Source organism: Phodopus roborovskii, unplaced genomic scaffold (genome assembly GCF_943737965.1).
Source record: "Phodopus roborovskii unplaced genomic scaffold, PHOROB, whole genome shotgun sequence".
Lineage (NCBI taxonomy): Eukaryota > Metazoa > Chordata > Mammalia > Rodentia > Cricetidae > Phodopus > Phodopus roborovskii.
The window spans coordinates 24,074,520-24,098,555 of NW_026126407.1; the positions used below are offsets into that span (position 1 = coordinate 24,074,520).

Sequence of the window (24,036 nt, forward strand, 5' to 3'; positions counted from 1 at the left end):
AAATGATCTCTTCACTCCTATCAACCATTTTATGAAAATGGCAGTACTAGGCATATCAGCATGGATGGCCTGCATGGCTTATTCCCTCATCCCAGGACTCTACTGTGGAGTCATTGCATCTACCCACCATGAACTTAAATAAGTCTGCCTGTACTGTGTGGTGATGCTGGGATCGAAGGTGAGTTGCATATGCTGTTTCTTTTGCTTGAGCTGATTTCCCAGGCTCTGACAAGCTAGGGGTTGGCATCATGGTCACTTTCAGCTATACATGGCTCCCGGAAGGACTGTGAGCTAAGTGAACAGTCTATGACTTCAGCCTATTGTTTTTGCAGGGAGGAAATCTACGCAGTATACTCAGGGGAGATAATTACCCATCCAGGACAAGCAGGATCATTGTCACCTAAGTTGCTCTATCACTCACACTCCTTGGATGAACTGCTGTTCAGACTTAAAATTTTAAAATTTTTCAGAATGACAGAAATGCCTTTCTGTCTATGTTTTCCCTTTAAGAATCCTAGCTCAATACAGATCTTATGCATTTGTTTCAGAGTGACCAAAATGGGTCTTCATCTGCTTTCCTCTTTTTTTCATCCTTTCCCAAATGCTTTGCCACCTTCCCAACTCAATCACTCTGAGCCACCAGCACCTGCATGTCCCACTACAGGATTCAGCCAAGCCAGCAAACACACACCCACACCAGCCCTGTTGAGTAATAATATTTATTTAAAAAATTATTCTTGTAAGCTTTCTCTCTCTCTCTCTTTCTCTCTCTCTCTCTCTCTCTCTCTCTCTCTCTCTCTCTCTCTGTGTGTGTGTGTGTGTGTGTGTGTGTGTGTGTGTGTGCATTCATGCCAATGGCTTCAGATGTTCCCAGAGACAGAGTGACAGACAGTTGTGAACTGCTTGCTGTGCATTCCTGGAACAGAACTCTGCTCCTCTGGTCCACTGCAAGAACAGTAAGTGCTCTCAACCATTTAGCGATCTCTTCAGCCCTTTATCTACTTTGTTAACTCTTCAGTGAATAGCCTATCTGCCTTGAATAGATTGTCAAATTGTCTATTTTGTGCCCAGACCCCTCAATGACACTTGTCTGTTGTTTTGCAGTCCTTGGTGTTCATGGAGACTTCAGCTGGTGATACCCATGTGTCCCTAAAGACTCAAATGAGCCAGTCTGTCAGGTCCTGATTTCCCTCATATCTTCCCATTAGCCTGGTCTCAAGGAGTTGTTTGATTCAGTTTCTCAACTTCCATAGCTCTCAAACCAGTTCCATCATTCCCTTTCACATTATTTCATGAGCCAGGCTGGGAGATGACCCTTTCATTATTAAAAAAAAATAAATAAATCTTTCTCAATTCCAGAAGTTTGGAAGCAATATCCTCTAGATAGCATAGTTGCCTGTATTCGCCACTATGAACACCCCAAAGGCATTCCAAATCATGGATTTCCCTTTTCTCTGTATTAAAAGTTTCACAAAAGGAGTAACTTTTATGACTTCTGCCTAACTATCTTCCTTCTCCCTGTCTTATTCTTCCTGTAGGTTCCAAGCTTGTTGATGCCAGGAAGGATTACTTAGCACAGATCTAATTTGTCCTCTTTCTTTTGCATCCTGCCAGCTGTAAGAATCAGAACACCAAGACTCTCCCTTTGTTCCTCGATTCCTGCCAGATCAGCGGGTGTGCAGATGATGGTGCCCATGGATTTTTTTTCTATTGTAATGACTCCCTTAAGTGGGCAAGTTCTCTGAACAGATATCTGAGCCTCAGCACATCACCCACACAAGTGAAGACCACACAACTGTTGTCACAGCCAGCCTACTTTACTGTCTCCCTCTCCCTACCCCACCCCCACACCACTCTCAAGGACTGCAGGATATACATTCTCAGGTATATCAACTGTTTGGGGGCATCATCAATCTCACTTGGAAGGCCCCATCCATCAAAAGAAGGATGCCACCTCATTAAGAAGGATGACCACTGAGATTCCCACCAAAGATGCTCCATTCTCAGAGGACTCAGCTTTGTCTGCATGTCTTATCATTTACAACAGGGGACATACTACAGCCTCTACCATAGGGAAACACACCAACCCACACCACAAGGTAGCCATATAAAGGTTACCAAAGATAATATTGGGGAGACAGAATGATAAGTGAAGTGTTAGTTATAGATGTAGGACAGATAAACTACCAAAAGGCTCATACCTTGCATATAGAAGAGTCCAGAGAAACTGCATCAATGGAGCTCCTTGCATAACTTACAGAGAGCTCTGCTAAAGAGTCTCCTCCTCCCAGCAATTGCTTAGAGTTCACATGACTTCAGGGAGCAGTCACAAGAATCCTGTAGTCTTTGTGAGACTCTTCAATTGTAGGAGTATATTCTACCCTAGGAAGCAATATTGAAATCCAAAAGAAACAGACAACAATATCTTATCTGGATCATCTGTCCAACAAGGGAAAAGGGAGGGTAAAGCTCTCCCTTTCCTTTAGGCCTCACACTATTTGCTATGTGTATTTGATTGGTTCCACATCAGGTGCACATATATTGATAACAGTTGTATGTTCAGCAAGTGGTCCTTATATCAATACTGATCTCACATCCACCCAAACTCCAGTCCTCTCTACTCACAGCACCTTTCCCAATCCCTAGTAGCCATTATTCCACTTTCAGGTTAACAGACTTATTGTTGTTTATGTGCTGGGTGAGTATATACATGTGTATGTACCGGTACCTGTGAAGGCCAGAAGAGGGCATTTTGGACCTCCCCCCCCCACCCCCGAATCTGGAGTTACAGATGGCTGTATGAGTGCTGGAAATCAAACTTTGGTCCTCTAGAAGAACAGCAAACGCTCTTAACTTCTGAGCCTGTAGTGACATATTATTTATGATTTATTAAAGATAGACTGAAGATTCAGAAAAGCAAAGCCAGCCTCAAGCTATAGAGATCAGGCAGTTGTGACACACACCTTTAATCCCAGCAACCAGAAGCTAAGAAGAGGCAGTACACACCTTTAATCGTAGGACTCAGGATTAAGAGGTAGATGGATCTCTGTGAACCCAAGGCCACCCAGAACTAGGAGAGAGTGAGTCAGTCTAAAAGAGAATTATAGTTCACACTTTTAATCCCATAACTAGAGGGGTATAAAAGACAGGAGCAAGTATTCAGTATGAGGCATTCATTCTCCAGCCATGCTGAGGAGAGGCTTGGTGAGAGCTTGTGGAGACAGAATCAGCCCATTCAGCCTGGGGTAGAGGCAAGGAGCTAGTGGCCAGCTGCTTTACTTTTCTGATATTCAGCTTGAAGTTTGAATCCCAATATCAGTCTCTGGGTCATTTATTTTTTCATGTTACATGATCTACTCCATCGGCTTTTTTAAGCTTCTAAATATGAGAGAAAAAATGCAAGATCATGGGGCTTTTCTCAGCTTTAGGTTTCAGTGTGACAGACCTCAGAATGAGTTCTGGAAGCTAACTTTTAAGACCAGGATCAAATTCTTTTCTCCCCCAAGTTGGAAATATGCCTATATCTGAAGTCTGCTGGCGTATGGTGCAATAAACAGACCCAGGTGCAAAACAGGCACCACCCTGAGGTGACCCAGAACTTATGACTACATGACCTCAACTGGTGTCAGGCAGGCCCACCCAGTGCTACCTATTACACCAGTCACTAGGTTTTAGAGCTGGAGGGACACCTGGTTCTCTGCTTCCCCTAAGGTCAAATTACCACCATCTGTTCTGTATTGCTTGGACTCCAAAACTGATGATAGAAGTAACATGAAGCCAATGGTCATTCTCTTCGATCCTCGCCTATACCTGTGCCAAACCACTTGCTAAATCTCTTTAATGGTGTTTATCGAGGTATTTTAGTGTGTGGGCATTTGCTCAAAATATGTTTCTATGGATTTCCCCCTCCGCCTGTTGAATCTGTTTTAATTTATGTGTGTAACATTTCTTACAGATTACATGTGAGGGAGGTAGCTGAAAATCCACTCTTTCTGTACCTTCTTTTCCAATGTTTCCATTTACACTTGCTCTTTGTGTCTTCTCTTTTCTCACCAGGTGTCTGGAAACTTCAGCAGCTATGGAGAAGACAGTATCAGAGGACAGCTGTGGCATTCCAGCATCGAGTGTGGAAACGGTTGTCAGACAGGCCCGTTAAGTTCCATGTTTGCTAAAGTTTGGTTTGACCTTTTTTTGGTAGATATTTTAGATTTTTTTTTTAAGGAAATTCACTTACAATTTTAAAATAAGTCTTATCTCATGGTTATCTGACTGTATCGTCTCTTTTTGCATCTGTGCAGATGACATTCTGTTCTATCTTTCTTTCCACCAATGGAGGAAAATGCATTGACTTTTAAACATAACTTGTGGGACTGAGAAAATGGACTTCTGGGTAAAGACAGTTGCCACCAAGGCTAACAACCTGAATGTGAAGGCTGAGACCCACCTCCTAGGGAAGAATCTAATCCTGCAAGTTGTCCTTTGACCTTCACACACACACAAACTGTAGCATATACACACATACATAAATACATACACACACATACTCACTCACAACATACAATCTCACACACAAGCACAGGTTCCAAACACCTTTTCTGTTTAGGAGTTCATTAAGTTGTAGTCTTTACAATCTGCATAGAAAATATGTTAGGGCAATGGTGGCACAAACCTTGGGCAGTAATCTGTCAATGTCTGATTTCTCTTAAAGTCCATTCCATAAGATGGAACCCATAGGGGACACTGCTTAAGTGACTAAGAACCGGAGGCTAGATAGTCCAGACACCTAGTGCAAAAACCAAACATCACTGGTCTTTTAAAAGGAGGTAACAATAACATGATGCCTAATGATATTCTACCATACTTACAGATGAGTACCTTATTCAACCATCATCAAAGAGGCTTTCCTCCTGCAACAGAGGGGAACAGATTCAGAGATGCCCCATTGCCAGACATTATGCAGAGAGAGAGAGAGAGAGAGAGAGAGAGAGAGAGAGAGAGAGAGAGAGAGACCTTGAAAAACACAGCTTGAAACGAGATGTCTCCATAAAATTGCTCCCCTCAGAGCTCAGGTAGCACCATGGAAGAGGAAGCAGAGGACTGGGGGAGATAACGGAGACAGAGGAGACTTGTCAAATGAGGCCCTCTAAAGCAGTGAAGCTCATGTGAACCCAGAGACTGAAGCAGCAGTCATGGGTCTGCCCCAGGTCCTCTGCATATACTGCAGCTCCTAGTTTAGGACTTTCATGGGACTCCTGAGTGTCTATATGAGCGGATCTCTGCATTCTCATGCCTTCTCTTGGGGCTCTTTTATCTTCTCATCCAACTTTAATATGATAGTTTTGTTTTATCATATTATATTTTATTTTGTTATGGTTCTTTTTTGTCTCATAGTAGCCTGTTCTTTTCTAATGAGAGACAGAAAGAAAGTAGATTGAGATGGAAAAGAAGGTGGGGAGGTGTTGGGAAGAGTAGAGTGAGGGAAAACTATCATATTGTATGAGGAAAAAAAATCTATGCTTATTAAAAGGGGGGGAGATTGTATAGTCTTTAGGCCTGGTTAATTTCACTGTGTGAATTTTTTCATTTGCAAGGTTTTTATAAAAAATGTTAAAATTTTTAAATAAACAAAGTGTAATAAGAATTTTAAGGTAACTTCCATTCATGGAAAGTGATCATGATTTTATTACCAGTTTTATATTTTATATATTTTATATATTCCATGATTCACTAGTATTTTAAGAACATTATGGTTGTACTCTTCAGAGTGACTGGCTAGTAAAATTTACTTTCTTTGCAATGCCCTTATTAGTTCTTATATGCTTACTGAAAAAAAATTCTTTGTTTCTTTTTAACTTTATTAAGAAATTAATGATAAGAATATAATCATATAATTCAATCTTAAAATTTTAATTTAGCAAAAGATGAAATTAATTGTGACATATCCCAAACCCTGGAACAGAAGATATTTGTAACCCAAGGATCTGCTGAAGAAATCTGTCTCAAAATATATTTTTTAAAGTCTCACAAATGAATCACAGACAGCATATAGCCTAAAAAGAAAATAAACAAAAGGGCTTATCAGAACTTCACTGAAGAGGACATCCCCGAGACCAATAGGCTGAGACCAAGGTAGTTGGCATGAGGTATTAGAAAAAGGAAATAAAAAAAAAAAAAGAAAGGAAGGAAGGAAGGAAAGAAGAAAGAAAGAAAAAAAGGAAAAAGAAAGAAAGCAAGAGGATACAAAGCTCATCTTGGAGGCATGTGTTTGTAATTCCATCACTGACTAGCCTAAGGAAACATGCCATAGCAAGACCCTGCTTCAAAACAAATAAATGACAACCAAAAAGAAATTTAACATGAAGATATCCAGAACAGGAAGATAGTGTCCCATCTGTAGATTCAAGACAATCCCTATCAAAATGTTTCATGAAACTATAGAAAAAGTTCTGAAAGTTACACACAACTATATAATATGCTACACAACTATGTAATATGCTAAATCATGAACACAAAACTAAAGCATGAAGTGTTTGATTGCCAGGTTTCAGAATATAAAACTGTAGCAGTCAAGATGGTATGGAATTACCAGGAAAGATACATGGGCCAATAGAGGAGAGTACACAGGCTAGCAAACCCAGATGTGTGCAACCTGCTGTTATAAGTGCATGCTCTGGAGAAAGATCATTGTCGGGGAAAATGGACTTCTATTTGTAGAAGAGTAAAATCTACACGTGTCTCTTACCACTTACAAAAATTAATTCAAACTGGACTAAACACTGAATCTATGAGTAAACAGGAACTGGAGCGGTTATGGAGCTTTTAGAAAACACGCTGTTTGAGTTAGCTTCAGCTGTCAATTTACCAGGCCAGTATCAATTGAGGAAGCCTCAGCTGAAATGGTCTAGATCATATTGGCCTGTGGGTGTGTCTACAGGATGTCGTCTTGATTGCTGATTGATGTAGAGGGCCCATCCCACTGTGGGTTGCACCTGCTCCTGGAAGGTGGACCAGAGATGTATAAAAAGCTACCTGAGAAAATGAGAGAGCAATAAGCACCCTTTCTCCAAGGTTTCTGCTCCAAGTACCTGAGTTCATGCCGTGAGTTCTCTTAGTGGAGAGCTACATATCACTGGAGCATAAGCTGAAACAAACCCTTTCAACCCATGCATTGCTCTTAGTTATAGTGTTTATTACAGCAAACAGAAAGTAAACAGAAAGAAACCCAAAAAGCACACAAGGAAACAAAAGCAAATTAGACACACGGGATTGTGTCAAACAAACAAACAAAAAAACTAAATACTTCTACACAGCATAGGAAACAAGTAACATAGTGAAAAGACAGTTCACAGAGTGGCAAACACTGAATTATATACCTGAAAAGAGGCTGCTATTCAAACTATATAACAAACTTAATAACAAAATCTTACAAATTTCCCAATATCTGATAAAATGTTTTTCCAAAGACACACACGTGAGTGACCAACAGATACATGAAGCAATAAAAGAATATCTCATTAAATCTTGCCACTAAGGAAATGCGAAGCAAAAGCACAAGGAGATACCACTTCATTCCAGTAAGTATGGTGAACAACTAAACTACAATGGACACTAGTGCTGCCCAGGTTCTGGAGGAAAAGGAAGCCTCGATCACTGTTGGTAGGTATGTACATCAGCCCATCAATTCTGGAAGACAGAAATGTAAAGTTAGAGCTTTGCAGTAATGGTTCATCTTCCTTGTCCAGTTGGCTGGATTTGAATCTCCTATGATGTAACGAGCAGTTTTCCCACCGGCCTGGTCCCAGCCATGTCAGCCCCCAAATAACACACAGAGACATTAGATATAAAGCTCTTGGCCTGTTACTAGTGTTTCTCATTGGCTATCTCTGCCTTAAATATTAACCCATTTCTATTAATCTAAGTGTTTTCACTTGGTCTTATCTTACCTGAGAGAGAATCCGGACCTCTTCCTCTCTCAAGTCTCTACATCTTGAATCTCCTACTACACCTCCCAGAATCCTCCTTGTCTCCTAGTCTTGCCTATCTTGCTTTCCTATTTGCCAACAGTGCTTTATTCGTTAATCAATAAGAGAAGCGTATTTACAGAATGACATCTCCCATCACTATGAGGCACAACTCTGGACAGGTCTGTTGAATGTTTTCAGGAGAGGAAGAACTCCGGTAGGAACACTCATCCTGGATGTGAATGTCACCCTCCCATAGGCAGGTCCTGAGCTGAATAAAGAAGAAATGGGAGGGGCAGGAAGCAAGCAGAACGCCACTGCCAATCTCCATATTTCCTGACTGCAGACAAAAAAAAAAAAATGAATTTTCTGTTGCTATGATAAAAAATACACTAACAAACACAAAAACTAACTGGAGGAGGAGAGGGTTTATTTCATATCACCCTTTACAGTCCATCATTGAGAGAAGCCAAGGCTGGAAATCACTGTAGGACCCTGCAGGTAGGTACTGGAGTAGAGGTCATAGAGAAATACTAGCTCACTCTCCATGGCTTGTATAGGCTGCTTTCTTATATAATCCAGACCCACCTGACTAGGGTTTGCACCACCAAGTGTGGGTTGGGTCCTCCTATATCAATTAACTAATACATGCTAATATAATATTGAGAAAAAATGTACTGCTGTGTTGTGAATGCGAAAAACTTGGAAGTAAAATTAATGAAATAATTCTCTTACCATTTGAAACCCCTGAAATAAAACAAACACAGCAAAGGTATAAGATTTGCAAATGAAAAATACACAACACAACCAAGAAATATCAAATAAATATAGACAAGCCATATCCACGAGTTTGAAGTTAGGTGTTATTAATATGGTAATTCTGCACAAACTCTTCCTGCAATACAATTTCCATCAAAATACCACAAGGCCTTTTTATAATAAAACTTCACAGATTGACCCATGTATAGAGAACAGCACAGGAAACAGCAGAGTCAAATCAGAGTAGAAAAAGAATAAGTTCCAAATGAATAGATACACTCTCTGATTTCAAAACTTAAATATACTGCCACTAAGGCAGTGTATTGACATAGGACAAACAAACATCAAAGGACGGGAATAGATTAAAAATAGATATTCTGGTAAAGTGGCACAGTTGAATACTCACACACAAGCAATCAATACCAGCCTTTAAATTGCATCATACACCCATCTCAAAATTTATCACAGACCTCCACGCAAAAAAATGCATGTACAGAAATCTAGCATAAAAATCTGGAAAGGCCAGGTGGATTTTCTTCTCCATTGCTGTGATAAACAACCACAACTAAAAGCAATGGATAGAAGAAAGTTATTTGTCAGAGAGGTGAGGTCATCATGGCAGGAAAGCAGGGCAATAGGAACAAAGCTGTGAGCTCACATCTGAAAATCAAGCAGGAAGCAGAACAGGAACAGGAAATATGGAAGGACTATTAACACTCAAAGCCCATCCCCCAGTGATATATATCCTCCACCTCCCAAAAGTTCCATAACCTCTTTAACAACACCACAAACTTGGGGACCAAGTGTTCAAATTCCAGCACTTACAAGACCGTTTCCCATTCAAACCATCAAACCAGGTACAGTGGTGTACATCTGTAACCCCAGGACTTGGGAGATAAAGGCAGGAGGATTAGGTGTTTCAGGATAGCCATGGCTACATTAAAAGTTTAAGGTCAGCTACAACTATATGAGATTCATGTCTCAAAACAAAACAAAAACTAGAAGAAGTATTCGGAAATCTTAGATTAGGCAGAGATTTCTCAGATATGACCATTTAAACTTTAACTGTGAAAGAAAAAGATAAATTGGCTTTTTTAAAATTAAAGTACCACGGACCTTTCAAAATATATACAATTGTATACATGAAAAGAAAAGCCAACAAGCAGGAGACTAATCTTTGTTTTCTACTATTAGCTAACAAATAAGATGTATCCATAATATATAAAAATCTCTTATAACTAAACCACAAAGATTATGTAGATTGACATCAGTTTAGAGTAATTTATTAAATAAAACATATTGTTTGATAATCAGTACAAGAGGACATTAACCACTAGCAAAGGACAAGTTATATACAAAAGATACAGCTGTGCAAACCCATATGGGCATAATCAGAGACTGATGTTTGGTACCAAAGTTTGGCAAGTATGGGATATGACCAAAATCCTCCCATCCCTGTTGGGGATGTTTGAAAAAATAACTAACCTGTTAAAACAATGGTTCTCAACCTGTGGGTTGTGAACCCTTTGGGGATTGAAGAACTCTTTCACAGGGGTCACATCAGATATTCTGCATATCAGATATTTATACTACAATTAGTAGCAAAACTACAGTTATGAAGTATCAATGAAATAACTTTATGGTAGGGGTTCACCACAACATGAGGAACTGTATTAAAGGGTCACAGCATGATGAAGATTGAGAACCACCGTGTTGAATAAATGCTTCCCAGAGGACCCTGTGGTTACACTGTAGGAAACTATCCTCAGATAAATGGAGACAGACACCGCTACAGACATGGGCAGAGTGTCCCTTGGAAGCACTGTGGCCATAGCCCCCAAGGGGAAGGAGCCCCATTATGTGTATGTTGAAAGTTAACAAAGTTACACCATGGAACATGATACATCCTGAGCCACCGGTTCTAGCTGAACTCATGAGAGAATCAGTACAAAGAGAATACATACTACAGGGTTTTCATGTCATAAGGGTTAGAGAGGTGGAGAATCTTGCACACAGAGCCCATGCTGGCTATGATTGGGATGGGGACTGAAAGAGGAGTTTTCAGTTTACAAGCCAAGGCAGCTTCTACCTGATAGAAGTGACCTGAAGTTTGATCATGGTGTTAGTGGCACACTTTGAATTTACCATTGCACAATAGCTAAGATTTAGTTTGTTAATTGCATCTCAAAAAGCTGCAAGTCAAGCCTGTATGAAATGTCCAATCATATCCACCTACTCTAAGGAATCAGAAGTAATTTATGATAAGGAGATCAGAGCCATGTTTTTCTAGAAAAAAAATGAAGACTGAGAGGAACAGAAGGAAAATCAGAAATGTTGACTATCATCCCTTGTGTGAATGAGGTGCTGGGTATATGGGGATATTCACTTGGCAAAGTCAGGCAGTTAACTTCAAATGTATGGAAGAGCCTTTAAATATGTTACAACTTAATAGACACCTCACAAAGCAAAATGAGGATCCTGTCATGATTTAGCCCCTGACTTTCCTTACACTTTGAATTGCATTTATGTTTCTTATTGTTTTTCATTCAGACACATCCCATCCCAAGAGTAGTATTGACTTACTACTGACATGTTTTCCTCAGTGTTTCATTTCTGCATTGTAATTCCATGCTTCTGTGGATTCACAGAAAGGAAGGGACCTTCCTTTGAGGATGATGAAGATGGCTCCAGACTATGGTTCACAAGCTATGGGCCCTATTTTAGTTGAATTTCTGCTGACCAAAAGCATCTTAGGAAAGAAAGGGTTTATTTGTTTACAAATCCGGGTCACAGTCTTTTGCTGGGGAGAAGTCAAAGCAGGAACTCAAGCAGCTGGTCACATCTGCAGCCAAGAGCAGAGAGAAACACATGGCTCCTTGCTTGCTTGCTCCGATTCAGCTGTCTACTATCTGACTGACTTCAGGACACCATTCCCTAGGGAATCATGCCACCCAATTCTGCCATCAATTAATTATCAAGACAATCACCCAAAGAAACAGACACAGGACAACTTGATCCAGACAATTCCTCAATTAAAGACCTCTTTTTGGTGATTCAAAATTGTGGCATTTTGAAAATCACAAACTAACCCTCTCAGGATCCCCCTTGGTATTGTTTGTGGGCTCAAACATGTCTTGCATTCCCCAGAATTGCTGACAAGATCCTCCGTGCTAGAAGTTACCATGCCAATCTTACTCAAGTTATGAGACTGTTGTGAAGGTCAAATGAATTGATGTTCTTCAAAAGGCTGCCCCAGGTACTCAGTGGCATCCTGAGATACCAGATATTACTATTAACAGCAGCAAGTTAGAAAAAGTAACTCACTTCTGGCGGTGCAGCTTTTAAAATTGAGGTTTTAATGAGTTCCTTGAAAACTGTCTTATCGACAAATACTGTGTCCTTCCACTTAGACATGGATTCCCTAATAATCTGTGCGGCAAGATTGATTTGGAGGCCATCCCCGTATCAACACAGCTCTGTAGAGGAGATGAGCTACATGGGGACATTCTCAGCATCATTTCCAACCCTGCTCAGACCTGTGGTGGATGATGCCCAGTAGTCTTTCTTAGTTACATTTCCACACCTGAAGGGAAATGGATAGGGTGCAGTAAGATGACATTTCCTTTTAGAACTCACTAGGTACATTAAGGGTTAAGGAAATAGGACTTGAGACTCAGAGTCTGCCCATGGAAGATTCTGGCCTACCATCCTAGGGAGCTTGAGCTTCACTGAGAGACAAAATAATGACTGTAGCAATAACCAGCACTGTTTTTACAATAATCCAAAGAGCCCTCTAAGTAGTCTCTACTCACATTTCTTCTAATGATCACCTATTGAGATTGTACATGTATGTTATATGCATTCGTTAGTAGTGTATTCATGTATACACATGCATGTGTATGGGTATTCACACAGGTAAAGCAAAGATACCATTATCTTTTACCAGCTCTCCATCTTTTTGGTTTTATTTTGTTTCGGTTTGGGTTTTTGTTTGTGTTTGGATTTTTTGTTTGTTTGGTTGGTTTTTGGTTTGTTTATTTGTTTTTGAGACATGGTTTCTCTGTATTGCTTTGGAGCCCATCCTGGAACTAGCACTTTAGACCAACTGGCCTTGAACTCACAGAGATTGGCCTGCCTCTGCCTCCCAAGTGCTGAGACTAAAGGCATGTGCCACCAATGCCCGGTTCCATCTTATTTTTTTTTTAAGACAGGCTCTTTTACTAAATTTGGAGCTCACCAATTTAGCAAAATCAGCTGTCCAGTGAGCCCCAGGGATGTCCCCATCTCTGCCTACTCAGCACTGAGGTTATAAACATACCACCACCACTCCCTGTCTTTTTCTTTTTTTTAATATGGGTCCTGAGGGTTTGCACTCAGGTACCCATGCTTATGTGGCAAGCACTGTAAAAACCAAGCCTCTGCACAATTGTTGTGGTAAAGTAGATAAGATCCTGTCCTTCCTGCTCCCCTGGTGGATCCATTTGTGCCTCTACATCAATGGTCTAGCTGTGCTGCTCTCTGCCTGAACCTCATTCCCAGAGGCTGATTTTGTTCCATTCCCAGGTGATGCCTCTACAAAAGGATGCCTTTGCTGATCAATGTCTATGAGAAATTCAAAGCAGTTGAATCCCTTGCCAAAGACAGAGACAAAACAGCAATTTCAATCTAAGACTTTCCAAGATGGGGGTCAGAAGAAAATAGCATTCAGGGCATCTGGGCAAGGCTCTATCTTTATTCCTAAGGACACAATTTAAATTGAAAGTTCTCTGTTTTTAATTGAAGTAAAAATCCTTCCTGGCTGAGGTAGGTTTTGTCCTCTGGTGAATCCAGAAAAAAAAAAAAAACTGAAATGCATAAAATTAAATAACACTGTACTTCAAAGTGAAAGAACAAAGAAAAGATGAAAGGGGAGGGTAACATCTCTAGCTTCCTCTAGGAAAGTTTTACCAGAGACTTTCATTACAGTGACTGTTGGCCTAACATCAACCAATGGAGACAGTGGGGTTGGAACCAATACACTGTCCAATAATGACGTAAGTTCCCCTAGGAAATAGTGATTCCCTGTTGAGATTTCCCAAGGTCAAGGTTACCCAGCTAAGATGACTGTTAATTGAGTATGCTCAGTCCAGGCAAAAAGCCAGAACAGACCCAGTGCTGCAGTGGATCAGGCATTGATTAGATTTTTGGCTCTTGATTAAATGTCAGCAAATGATTAAATGATTGTTCCACATAACTTTCTAGAAGAGATCCCAGTCCAGCACACCAAGCTGCACTATTGAATGTCACAATGGCCACTGTTGGCATTTGGATCCTTTCAGAGGAGGCTCCACAAATCATGTCCCCATCCTCTCTGTTCTCTGCACTGTCAGCCTCTGGTTACTAGGGACTGAGCAGTGAGTGGCCACCTTCATCAGGTAACAACAGCTCGGGTAATCTAGTATTGCCTTCAGTTTCCTTAGCTAGTTTAGGAGCCTTCAGATGAGTATGTGATGATGTCAGTCTTCACTATCAACTTGATTAGATTTCAAATTGTGCAGGTCTGTCTGTGAGGGTTCCCAGGAAGATATAACTGAGCAGAGGTGCCTATAGATACCCAAGTGAGGGTGGCATTATCCCATGGACCAGGATCCTGGTCTAAAGAAGTGAACTGACAGCCAGCTTCTCTCTCTCTCTCTCTCTCTCTCTCTCTCTCTCTCTCTCTCTCCATATCTCTCCATATCCATCTCCCTCTCTCTTCCTCTCCCTCCTCCCTCTCTGCTTTTTTAATCTGTATGCAGTGGCTGCCTCAAGTTCCTGCTGCAATTCCTTCCCCACCATGATGCCCTCAACTGTGCGCCTGAACGACCTACTCCTTTCTTGGCTTGGTTTTAAGCTTTTGGTTATCATGGTGGCACACATGATGCTTTGAGGACAGTAAAGCATGACCCAGATTCTGAGTAGTTAGGTGCAAGCCCATAATCTAATCTACTCAGGAGGCTAGGACAAAAGGAAGGTTAGTTAAAGGCCAGATTGGACACTTAGAAACACTCCATTTCAAAGTATTTTTTTTTTTAAAGTAAAAAGAGGACTTGGGATTCAGGCTAGCAGTGGAACACTAGCCTAGAAAGATCTGTGTATTAGTCAAGGTTCCCTAGAGAAATAGAATCAATATAATGACTTCCTGTATCTTAACTGTAATAATATATAACAAATATTCAATATATATGTATATGATTTATTAGAGTAGTTTACAGGTTGCAATCCAGCTAGTCCAACAAAGGATCTCTAGCAACTGAAGGTCAAAGAATCCAGTAGTTGTTCAGTCCATGAGGCTGAATGTCTCAGCTAGTCTTCAGTATATGCTAGAATTCTAAAATAAATAGGTATAATGCCAGTGAAGGAATGGACTTACTGGTGAGAGCGACAGCAAACAGGCAAAAAGAAAAAAAATTCCTCCTTCCATCTCCTTTCTACATGCTGCCACCAGAAGGTGTGGCCTAGATTGAAAGTGAATCTTCCCACCTCAAAAGATCCAGATTAAAAGTTGGTCTTCCCACTTCAAATTATTTAATTAAGAAAAGTCCCTCACAGGTGTACCCAGACACTTGGGGTTTAGTTAATTCCAGAGGTCATCAAGTTGACAACCAAGAATTACTCATCACAGTCTGTCTTTAGCCTGGCACTGAGAAATGAGAGAGGAGGAGCAGGAGGAGCAGGGAAGAGAGAGGAGAAAAGGGAGGGAGGGAGTAAAGGGAGCAGAAAAAGGAGGAAGAGGAGGAAGGACAGAAGAAAGGACATCTATAGATACCACCTTCCTGCCATGGCTTGACTTCTTCACAAGGCGTGGCTAAAAATATCTTCATTACACTCCTCGGAGTCCAGAGAAAGCCTAGCCATTACAAGCAGGACGAAGTCCACTAAGACATCACATTTTATCTTTGGAAGTGTGGTCTTTGCCAACTGTTGGAGATTCCCTGGAAAGAATAAATTACTGAGCTGCTCTGACGTGCCAGGAACAATTTTGCACACATCACATAAATTCATTTGACACCCCCACCAACCTGTGTATTTGCTTCTGGGAGTGGCAGACACAGCAGGCGACTTGAAGCCATTGTCACCTGACTCTAGAGAGAGGCATCATATATTGTCTTGTACTCTAAATCCTCTGGTGACCAATCCTTACCCTGTGCACAAAGGTCATTTCCATTCAACTCCTTGAGGTTATTGCTCCAGCAACAGTATGCAATTGCTAAAAGATATCAAGTTTTCCTAACTGGTTGCTTAACTCTCAGGACACAAACATTTCTCCATATTAGAAAGGGAATAGAACCAATAACAGAAGAACTCACCTTATTTTCCTCTTCAGATACCACTGCGTCTCTCTGCTTCTTTTAACCGTGTAGCTCCTAAAAAGGACTTTCTAGGACATCCTTTCTTCCCAGGGCTTGTAGCACTGTTCCCTGTGAATTGGTACATTCCTTCCTTCTGTGTATGAGGCTTGGGAACATATGAAATTCACAAGATACATGGTTAGCCTCTCCCTGTTGAGTCAAGGTTATTGCTGGCTGTGTGGTGACTCTTAGTGGAGCTGGCTACAAGGTAGGCAGGGAACTCCAGGTCTGCAGCTTTCATGAATTGTCTGTCACACTGAGTGGGGATTTTCATCAGTGCAGCAAAATGAGTCATCCATGCTCCTGTCCGTAAGCACTCACCCATTTTCCTGAAAGGAGCTCCAATGAATCTGTCCATTCACCAAGCTAGATTTGGGTGGAGTCATTTCTTTGGTCCACTATTGGTTCCCTATCTGTAGTGAACAGATGTGTATTAACTCAACCTTGGTCTTCTCCTAGCTCACTTGAGCCAGCTTGAGTCCAGCCCTGGTAAATGAGTGTTCCTTTGGAAAGCCATTGCTGCTCAGTTCAGACTGGGAAACATCCTGATCTGTGCTCTCTCATGCATCCTGATCAGCAGCTAGATACAGTCAATCAGGTTCTCCTGACAGGTGTTACTCACTGAACGTTGAGGACCCCACACACTCCTGGGTTCTCTCTCAATCCCCTCTGTGGTTGCTGTTGTGACCTCACCTAATGCTAACATAAGCTAAGTCTCACCCTTACCCTCTTTCCTTTTGCCTCTTTACTCATCCTCTTTCCCATCTCTTCTACTTTGTTATGTGCAAACCTGCTCTACACTGGCATCCTTCTCTTGTCTGAAACCATACCCAGCTTAAATAACCTCAAGTCTTAAAATGCTGGCATGCTATCTGCTCTCTCTCTCTTTCTCTCTCTCTCTCTCTCTCTCTCTCTCTCTCTCTCTCTCTCTCTCTCTCTCTCTCTCTCTCTCCCTTTCTCTCTCTCACACACACACCTGTTTATCCTCCTTTCCTTAGTCCTTCATTCTAATGGTCTCAGGGCAGATCTCCTGCTGCAGCTCCCAGTGATTTCAATAAGCTGTGAATGGAGGAGTCCAGAGCAGGAGATTAAAGACATTTTAGCCTAGAAAGGGGAGCTCTGATCCACTGATGTTGAGAAATTAAATTAGTTCTGTGGGTTTAAGCCCTATCCCACAGAAAAAAAGCACATAGCTGTGTATTTGATCAAGAACCCATGATTAGGAGCACCAGGCCTCATGGGTGAACCTAATATTCTTATTTTGCAAAATTGACATAGTATCAAGCTGCCCTCTAAGTTTGTTTCTCTCTGCCTGTAGCTTGGCACAGCACTCAGACCTCAGCCGAATAAGTATTTGTGGAATGCTCAACCACAAAAGAGACATCCATGTCACACTTCCTCCCCTCAAGGCTGAGAGACCATCATAAAAAGGAGATAAGAAAGATTGTAAGGGTCACAGGTCAGAGGTCAGGAAGCACTGTTGCAAACTGACTACTCAATTTGGACTCATTGAAGCTGGGCTTGCCTGCAAAAGATAATCCAGGCAGCTTGCAGCATGAAGAAGGGAGGGCTCCTCCCCTGGAAGAGAAGCTGCTGCCAGTGTAGGCTTCCAGGGGAGGGAGAGTCTGTTTTTTTTTTTAAGGATATGTCCTCTGGTAGTTGAACCATGATACAGTAGATGGTCCCACACCCATGAATGTGTGTAAACACATTCATGTGGAATCTGCGACTTATTAGAAAAACAAAGAGGACAGTGAGTTGGGAGGGGAGGTTGGAAGTGGAAGCCTGGAGGAGCTAGGAGAAGGAGGTTTCAATATGATCAAAATGCATTATATGCATGTATGAAATTCTCAAAAGATAATGAAAACATATTAAAATAATTAAAAATGAGGTGTTGTGGAAGAAAAAAGAATGATAGGGAGGTTTCTCAATAAACTAACAAAAGAAATAAAGAACCCTAAAATCCCAATTGTCCTACTTCCAGGACATCCCAAAGGAGATGAATCAGAACATCAAAGAGACACCTGCATCCCTATGTTTATTCCGATTCTGTTCACAGTTGCCAAGCGACGCATCCACTGATGGGTGAATAGATGAAGAAGATGTAGTGCATGTGTACAAGGGAATTCTGTTCACCTACCAAAATTGGCATTTGTAGCAACAAAGCTGAATTAACAGACAGTGTACTAAATTAAGCAAGAAAGCTAAGCAAATACTGTATAGTCTCACTAACATATAAAAGTTAAAATGTGTTTGCTGTATTGTAGAGAGTGGAAAGGGGGGTAACTGGAGACTAAGGAAGTGGTAATGGAGAAGGATCGAGGGGGAATCCATAGCGAGCACTAATCTATAGCAGTCAGCAAGAATAAGTTTGGTGGTTCTGCAGCATGATGGACGTGTGAGTGACAGGTGTGTGTTGTGTGATTTGTAAATAACTAAAGAGGTGGAACACTTCCTAACACAAAGTAATAACTCCTCAAGCAAAGGGAAAGGCCCCCAAGTTCATCATTTCATGTTGACTATATATACACTGAAGCACCCGCTATGCACTGTAAGTATGTGTGAACCCTGAGAGTCAGTTCAGATGATGAGAAGAAGGAGGGAGGACATCAAGAGAGGCAGACAGGGACCCCAAAACTAGGAAATAGAAGGGAGACTGTGATGTCAGCTTAGAGAAAGGAATAGACCCAAGAATGAGTCAACCCAGCTTCACCTGCTCTGTGTTCCAACACATAGAAGCTACCTATCTCTTCGGCTTAATTGCTAGTGTGCAGGATAGAAATTTTAGGGCATCAAGCTTTTACTGCCCACGGCCATGGACACTCCAGCACAAGGACATTCCTACCATCCTTCTATTGTTAAGATTATATCACCATAATGACACTAGTGCCCTTTGTAATTATCTTGTTATTGTTTCTTTCCTTTATAAAAAGAAATGAAAACTTCCCTTTATCAACTGGTTTAAAATCAGAATAGCCTGTGCTTGATCAGCTAGATGAGAGAAAAAATAAATGTCACTTTCAATGCGTAAGTCTGCTGCTACATTAAAATAAGGGACTGGGTTGAGACGGTCAAAGGACAGAAAATTCTAGTGAGGTGGGGAGAATAAATTCAAAGCATCTACTGTACATCATGATCACTACAATTAAAACATAAATTATGTTTACCAATCAAAAAGAACTGTTATTTCTTGAGACAGGGTTATACCATATGGCCCTGGCTGTCCTAGAACTCATTACCTAGACCAGGCTGACCCTAAACTCACAGAGACCCACCTGCTTCTGCCTCCCAAGTGCTGGATTAAAGGCTTGGGAAAAATATATTATTTAAACTGTATTTAAAATGAAATGAAGCATTTAAACACACAAACATAGTGTAATCGTAATACACACTGAACCTCGCTGCTCACAAGGAATCATGAAACCACCAGGCATGTAATATGCAACAAAATACCTGCAACATTTTAAGCACATGTGAACAGTCAGGAAGCTGGCTTTCCAGCAAATCTAAAACAGAGGCTCCCAGATCTCGATCACCAAGAGTACCCAATGCCAGAAGACAGCGCCTTCACTTTTAAGAGTATATGTGAAGAACTAGAATCGGCTAGGTAATTACAGCAATTGTTTCCTCGTGACAACTTTTCAAGCCCTTCCTAAAGTTTTGAAAAGAAAATAAAAGCAACCATGTCACCTGTGAAGCCTGACGATAGACACTGCTGACCTCCACAGCACACCCCAGTTCTCTTTAAACTGTGATGTTTCATTGTTACTGGGTTACTAATTTCTTTCTAGATTAGTTTGAGGCTTGTTTCATAGATGTTAATATCATGGCCAGTACTGTAATCATGATCAAAAGTCTGTGTTGTTCACACCACAAGCCAGGGTAGACACTGCTGTTGTTATTTTTGCTAAATGGTTATGCTGTTGACTTGACTTCTGAATATTTGTGGTTTCTGGTAACCTTGGCCAGGAAATCTGCTTTTTTTGTTTTGTTTTGTTTTTTGTTTGTTTGGGTTTTTTTTTTTTTTTTTTTTTTTTTTTTTTTTTTGCCAAGCTGTGACTGTTTATTAACTGACCAGATTACAAAAATACCACAGGCCTGTTTATCTGGTCTTCCCTGTTGCTAACATCGCCACCTTCCACAAAGTGAGTGGTCTTTTTCTTCATCCCGCCCAATGGAGAAGACAGTTTGAAAGGCCACAGGAAGTTGTTGGCTTCCTTGAAGCCTTTCCCCACTGTGTAGATCTCATGGATCAGATCCTCCATGCAGATAATGCCGTATTTACCGTGAGATCGAGCCATCAAGGAATTGTCCGTCAAGGCAATTCTCTTATTGATTTTACCATAGCCACGCTTGTGGATGAGCTCCTTTACTGACTTCAGGTTGGGGTACCCCCATGCAATGTATGGTTCCAAGATCCTCAGCATGTTAATCGAAGCCTTGTTGAGCTTAACAAAGGTGCCATTGAAGATCTGATGAAGACGGAGAGACGGAGCAGCTGCAACACCTCGCGGACCTTTGGGCTCACACCATTGATACCTCGGATTAGGGTGGCCAATGCCAGCTTGGGTTCTGCAGGCACGTAGAAGTTTCCGGCTTTCCTTGCCATCCTAGCCATGTGAATCTCTGTCTGGTACATCTGCCTGTATTCCTTGTGATAATGCTTTGCCTTTTCATAGATGAGCTTCCTCCGTGCCTTCCGGAGTGTCTTCAGTGCAAACTTTTTCCGGAAGTGCTTCACCTTCAGCTCCGTGAAATTCCTTCGCTTTTTCTTAATGGTCTCTCTCACAGCAGGAACCTTCTTTTTCTTCTCCAGCTTAGCCTCCATGGCTCCTTCCAGTCGGGAAAAAAAAGAGAGAGAGGCAGAAATCTGCTTTTTTGCAGTAAATAGCAGTTGGTGATGAGTCAAAAGTGAAGAGCATAGGAGAATGGGTACACCACCCTAAATGGGACATCCATAACAAATCCCAACACCAAGGCTAAGGGCATATTGTTGAAGAAGAGGGAGAAACAGTGTTAAGAGATGGGTGATGGGAGGATTACTGCGAAAGTGCTTCTGGACAAGGATGGCTGTTGCACCCATGAACTCACAGAAGTTGGGGTTACCTGCATAAAACTTATGCAAGGCCAAGGCAATCAAAATAATGGAAAAGACAGGAAAGATGGTCTCCATGTCCCATCCCTTACTGGGAAGCTATTGGGGTAGGAGAGTCTTTTGTTTGTTTGTTTGCTTGTTTGAAATCATGGTTACTAATAGGATTCCCAAGCTCCAGTGTATGCCCCACACCTATGCAAATATGGGCATCATTAACTGAAACACACACACACACACACACACACACACACACACATATATATATATATATATATATATATATATATATATATATATATATATATATGACATGAAGAAGTTGGGACATTGGAAGGCATGGGAAGCTGGAGGAGGTGAACCCATGAAGTCAAAATAATGAATAGAGAGAAAACTCCAACAGTGATAGCCACTTTCAGACAATGATAAAGGCTTGAAATAGTATCTAGCTATGGTTACAACCCAGAGCTGGGTGACCAACTGGGTGAGGAAATGAAACCAAATGATAAGACACTGAGCCATTCTGATATGCATGGCTTTTAGAGAAGGGAAATGGGTTGACTTGAAGCATTTGATATTTCACTTCTCTGGGAATCTACTGTGTAACTATACATCTTTTCAACAGCCATGCTGGTAGTTATCTGACTTTGACATGAGGTCTATTTTATGGGAAAGTTTTGGGGAGGTTAAGTACTTCTCCTAACAGAACAGATACTAAACTTTTATCATGGTATAAAAATATTATCTATCGAGATGAAAAAGTCATTTTTATTGGGAGCATGTGAGCTTGAGCAATTCTCCCTCCCCCCCCTCCCTTCTCTGTCATCTGAAAAGTATCACCAGATAAACTTCCTTAAAAAAAATCATGTCTCAGAAGTAGAAGACTTAAATAAGCATGTGCCCTGGATGGGAGTGGGTACTGGGGAGTTATGAAGGTCAGAGCAGTATCATGTATCAGTGTCGGTGGGGAGCACAAACTCAGAACTCAACTCTGGGCAGTCTAACCCAGTGACATTCTTCAGGGAGGACAAAGTACCATAGGGAAACTTTTTTTCAGAGAAAAATGATCTTAAAAGTCCACACTGTGTAGCTGAACAGCCTCAGGGTATTTCACCAGAGAGAGGATTCTGAGGTCTGTGCTACCTGCCTTGAATCCAATGAGGGACTGTCTCCTTGGGGAAAGATTTATTAGGCTCCTTCCACCAAGAGTTGGATTTCTGGGGTGTGCAAGGAGCAGAGATGTTTTCTTCTTTGTGTTGAATTTAAATAGAACAGTTCATGCCCCCTAAATCCATGGGAAAATAAACAGCCTGGAGGGGTAGCAAAGCCTGTCCCCTCCCTCCTTGTACATCAGCAGACAGAGAGACTGTGTGGGGGACAGGAGCACTGGATGAGGATTAGATTCGATTACTCTGACTGTTGTTCTGGGAGCATCTTCAGGACCTTGATCCAGTCCCTTGTGATTCTGACATTTTAAGGTAAGCCCATAAGACACAGCTTTTAAAAATCTTCTAGCCTGGTAGCCTTCTAACTAAAAAAGCTAAGAAATGAAACTCTACTGCCCCCGGGTTATGTATGGTAGCCTCATTTTAAGGTCAACAACTTCATTATTCTGTCTGTGTAGAATGCCAAGGACATTGTGCATGGTTCTAAGTTATTTTTCAGAATAAATGTAATAAAGTGCTTTCTTCTCAAATGAAATAACATGCCTTCCAGGGCCACAGCTAGCTTCTGTATTTTCCTAACTATGTTTGGAGTAAATTTGCTACAAGTTCAGCATTCAGGATAGGCTAACCAGCGCCAACTGTTTCAAAACTGTGAACTGTTCTAACCTTTGAGATTTAAGCAAAGTCACCTCCACTCTACAGGTCATAAAACCAAAGCTTAGAGAAGTTAAATATATTTGCAGATGTCCCTAAGCTGGTACAGTGACACAGACATGCACAGATGTATTAGTTTCATATCTGAGTGACTAGAGCTTCCTAATTAAAGGAAGAGTAAGAGGATGAGTGAATTTGTGACCCACCTGATCTATAAGGCAACAGCAGTCATGCCTTTGGCTGGAGCTGAGAATTTTATTCCCACCAACCTGGCTAAACCTCAAGAACCAGGAAACCAACAGGCTAACACAATAGTGCCTGATGCCTTGAGAAGGAGCCCCTCAGAAGGACACACAGAAGTCCTTGGTAGGTCTGGGAAGATAGCAAGATCAATAAATACCTTGAAGGCATGAACACCTGAGTTCTGACAGCTAGAACCCATGCAAAGAGACGAACATGGTAGTATGCTCTTGCATTCCCAAAGATGGCAAGATGGGAGTCAAGGCAGGAGGATGCCTGTAAGCTTACCTGCTAGCTAAGTAACAGTCCAGGCAGGTGAGAGATTTTAGCTAAAGCAAAAACCTAGAAGATATCTGAGTAATGACACATGAAGTTGTTCTCTGACCCCTACCTACATGTGTATGCACATGCATAGATGCATATACCTGCATAAACACATGTGCACAATGCACTAGTGTACTCATCCTTACACAAACATGTACAAATATCTCTACACAAACATACACAAATACATATGTACAGTCATTTACACACAAACATGTACACAGAAGAGCACATACACACATACACACACACACACACACACACAAGAAGTTCTCACTGGTTTGCGTAATATCAGTAGTATTAGTAGTATATGTAACAATAGTAGTAGTTATATAACAGGAAGTTCCTGTGTAAAATATATGCTACTCTTGTTTGTCAACTTACTCCAAAATGGGACACAACTGTGAGGGATTTTTGCTTAATTTGAATTGGAAGGATACACTTCTAATCTGGATCCTTAAGGATGGAGA

At 41.2% G+C, this 24,036-nt stretch overlaps 1 pseudogene; it reads right to left on the reverse strand.

Moving 5' to 3' along the window:
* Positions 1-19,210: 19,210 nt before the first annotated feature.
* LOC127219851 (60S ribosomal protein L7-like) lies at positions 19,211-20,924 on the reverse strand (annotated as a pseudogene).
* Between the last annotated feature and the right edge of the window lie 3,112 nt (positions 20,925-24,036).